The following is a 4,253-nucleotide window of genomic DNA, read 5'->3' as shown; positions in this document are numbered from 1 at the left end:
ACCACGTTTCACCGCCTCACAAATGTTATCGCACAGCGCAGGACCCGCCTGCGTGTATAGGAAGTGTCTCGAAAGTTATCGATGGTTCTATCCGCTCTCTGTTGTCACCGAACCTTGCGTAATCTGATTTCATCACGCGACGCGAATGGTGTATATAGAACTTTCTGGAAGACACGCGGGTGCCAGCGATTACTCTGGAATGTTCGATGGCTGATGTATAAAAGCCGACGCGCTTGACCCGATGATCATATTTGCGACGGTCGCCGATTGTGTTCGCCGCCATCGCTGTCCTTTGAGAGGAGTCTAATTTTGAGGGCACAGGTTCACCCAATAACACGCTAGTTTCGTCATTCCCAGTTTTGGTGCTTTTTTACCGTCACTATTACGTGAAAGTATTTTCTTTAAACCAAGTTGACATGCACAACTCCTCCTTTAGTACTCTAAATATGCGTTTCGTGTACATTATCGATAATAAAGGGATGGATTGAATTTCCGCATTTTCATGGGCCGATTTTGCCAACGAGTCCGCTAATTCGTTGCCTGCAATACCAGTATGTCCCGGGATCCACTGTAATAGCACTTTGTTTTCTTTCATTAGCCTGAATTAAGCTGTTCAGTACTGCGTATGTTATTCGTGCGTGTGGTGGGCTGTCATTATTTTAGCATTATTTAGCATTACTTTATCTCTTTGTAATTTCTCATCTGTTTAATGCTCATAGCAGGCTACATCACGGCAGCTTGTGTGTGTTTGTGACTTTGTTTAGAAACTCATTGTGGTGCGACTTGCATTTGTCTTTTATATTTATATGTTCGTGATTGTGTAGTACTGTGTGCTGTGGGTTTCTAACACTATAACGTGGTTTGTTTTCATTTTCTTACGTATATTTTTATATTGTTCTTACCGCTATGCGAAGAGGAATAGCCATCACCATTATAAGTTCACTACGTCTCTTTTTTTTATTTTAATTTCAATAAAAATGCTACTACTGTATATGTACATATATATACCAGCTGCCGTCGCTCAATGGCTACGGCGCTACGCTGTTGAGCACGAGAAGCATTTCGATGAAGGACGAACGCGAAAAAAAAAAAAGACTCTCGTTTGCATTAGTTCGGATCGCGGAGTGTCTCCTCACGACGCGCTGTGCAGCAGCATCAATCAATCAATCAATCAATCAATCAATCAATCAATCAATCAATCAATCAATCAATCAATCAATCAATCAATCAATCAATCAATCAACCAATCAGTACAAAAGCTTTTATTAACATAATTAATGACAAAGAAAATGATATCCAAGTAGCACATGAGAACTCATCTTGGAGTTTGTGTGAGGAGTCCGTAGATCAAGAAAAGATATTAGGATATTACTAACGACCGCACTAAGCAAAAGCATAAGTAAAGCGGTGGTTGAAAACCGAAGATATTAAGGCGGACGAGTCACAGAAGACAACAACGGAACAATAACAACTAAAGCTCTGCAGCTCCAGTAAGTTGCTAACAAGATAAATAAAACAACGACGAAAAACCTGAAAAAAAAAGTATTAGGATATTACCAACGACTTAGTACCTTCCATTATATTAGTTTTCGGTCATCGAAACTCGCTCTTTGACAGAATTAACTATATCCGAGTATACATACTGCCAAAATCCTGGACGTCATGGCGGGCCTGTGTGGGAAGTTCAGAGCGGAGCAGCCAGAAGTCTTTCGTTTAAGTTTTTCTTTGCCAGAAGCGCAATTTGCCAACGGAACTCGATATTGCTCTCGTGCTCCTCGAAGAAAACGACGTTCGATGCTGCCGAGACGGTACTGGCGTATATATCGACTGTCGCCTGCAGGACGGCTGCAGAGCGGTCCGTAAGAGAAGTGTCATGTACTCGTTCGGGCCGGGCGGCTTGTGACGTGGCCCCGTGGCGAGCGAAGGCAGCCACGTGCGCCTGCTCCTGCAGCAAGCGCCACTCACGGCGACTGAGCTGGGAGACACCATTAGTGTACGTAGTTAATGGCGGCAACTCCGAGGCCAAGTGCGCGGTTCGTGTTCCTGTGCTGGCGCCATCTTGTAATCGCCAGTCGATGCAGCTGTCGGTTGGCAGTGCCGACCGCAGTCTTGGTTCATCCATCTCGGTTATGCGTAGCTGTCCGGGCGCCCAAACCACGCGACATCATCGGAACGGGGCTGCCAGGGAGTTTCTCTTTCGCTTGTCTGTACCGCCGCTCAAGGTCCATTATGCATGGCACGGGACATGACGCGAGATTCACGAGGCGTGTAAAGCGCAATGCATCAACCTTGAAGTATACGTGCAAGATATAAATAGGAAATATCGGTGTTTCTTTTTCTTTTTCTTCAATTGAACGCAGCGGTGACGTCTGCGGGATCGTTTATTTACATATTGGTTGCGTGGAGTTTGCACACAGGGTGCTTCATCCAGCATGTACCATCTTTTCTTTTTTTTAATTTTCTTTGTTTTAGTGCAATGCCAGGACGACCCGTGGCACTGGAGAGGCAAGCCCCGTCCTAGCAGCGCCTTACAAAAATAGGATTAATATCGTAAGACCCTTGATTAGGCCGTATCAGATATTAAGCTGATAAGAACAGATACTACACATTTGATCTTCGCCCTATAGGCCCTTTAAGGTTAAGCCTCGATAAAACATGCCTTTAACAGCCACTTAAAGAGACATACAGTATATTTTCTTGGTTTCCTTAGTTAGCACTTGTTTGTGGTAAATAAATACCTTCCTAATTCTTGAATTTACTACAGATATACTTCAATACGATGTTCGTATAGTCCCCATTGATAATACTTTCCTCCCTCACTCTCATCCCCTTCTTTTGGTCCCTTAACTCCCTTCCCCTCTCGTGGGGTAGCCGTGCACTTGCCTATAAGTGCCACACGAGTAGCATGCTCCTTCACAGAGCACGTCAGTCGAACGTGCTCCATGTCTAAACCCAGTAGTAGCTTTAGTGCAACAGTTTATCTCAGCGTTGCCACAGAATTCCTGCTGGAAGTTATAGCTTGGCGTCTAGCCTTTAGAACACTTTGTGACAGCGCGACGAGCAATCTTCGGAAACCAAGTTATCAAGAACAGCGGCCAGCTACCGATTCGCCGCGTCAGGTAGATCGAAGCAGGGGCAGGAATGTAGCGGCCAGCTCGAAAAGAGGCGGCACGTAATCATGTAATATTTACTAGTCGATACCAGTGAACACACGAGCAGAACTAGCGTGCTCAAAGCTTGCATGGAGAACACAACTGCCGTCGCGCGTAAGTGGGAGTGCGCTAGTACAAAGAGCTACGCTAATAATAATAATAATAATAATAATAATAATAATAATAATAATAATAATAATAATAATAATAATAATAATAATAATAATAATAATAATAATAATAATAATAATAATAATAATAATGGTAACTTCTTTATTTCCATCAGTGATGGAGGAGACTGCGGGTAAAAGTCGCTTTAGAGGCACGCGATTTGACTAGAGCCCACAGCCTCCTTTACAAGGCAAACAGCGATTGAACAAGAGATATATATACATAGCAATGTCAAAAATGCACGAAAAATAAACGCAAAATCACAAATTTCCTGAAAAACGCTCTTCAATTATCTAAGAAAGAATGAGTGACAATATGTTCACGTAAAGTTCGTACATGAGGTATATAAATATCAAGACTTCATTTCAGAAACAAATTTGAAAGTGTTAGTAGTGTGTATGTATCTTTTGTGTAGAATAATTGGCTCGCGGAGTGAGCACCTTCCACTGTTCCGTACACCTTGTGATGTAAGAATGCGTGTTTCTGGTGAGATTATCTAACTCATCAAGAAACTTTAAATTCTCTTTTACATCCCTTTTGTAAGCTTGACTTGACTTGTAATTATAAAGGTCAAACACGGGTATTATATTTGCTTTCGGAAATAAGTCTGATGTGTGGGCATTGTAAGGTAGGATAAATAGCGCTTGCACAAATTTTTTCTGAAGTATATGTATCTTTTCTAGATTCGTACATGATGTGGTACCCCACACGAGCAGACAGTAATAAAGCGTAGAAAAAGATAGGGTGTTATAAACAAGAACCTTGATTCTGTGAGGTAAAAGAGGTCTCAGCCGCACCATCATGCCAACTACACGAGATAATTTGCCCAATATCAATCCTATGTGCATGTCCCAAAGCATATTTTGTGCGAAAATAACTCGAAGTATTTTAAATTTATCTACAATTTCTATGTTTACATCGTTATAAACG

The 4,253-nt window shown here is 42.2% G+C and overlaps 1 non-coding gene across 1 annotated transcript; it reads right to left on the bottom strand.

Moving 5' to 3' along the window:
* Nucleotides 1–2,447: 2,447 nt before the first annotated feature.
* LOC135902092 (U2 spliceosomal RNA) lies at nt 2,448–2,642 on the bottom strand. The gene has a single exon (XR_010564400.1). It is a non-coding gene; the product is annotated as a U2 spliceosomal RNA (small nuclear RNA).
* Nucleotides 2,643–4,253: the final 1,611 nt, after the last annotated feature.

The sequence above is a fragment of the Dermacentor albipictus genome, chromosome 4, assembly GCF_038994185.2.
Source record: "Dermacentor albipictus isolate Rhodes 1998 colony chromosome 4, USDA_Dalb.pri_finalv2, whole genome shotgun sequence".
Lineage (NCBI taxonomy): Eukaryota > Metazoa > Arthropoda > Arachnida > Ixodida > Ixodidae > Dermacentor > Dermacentor albipictus.
This window is presented reverse-complemented; position numbering and strand designations above follow the sequence as displayed.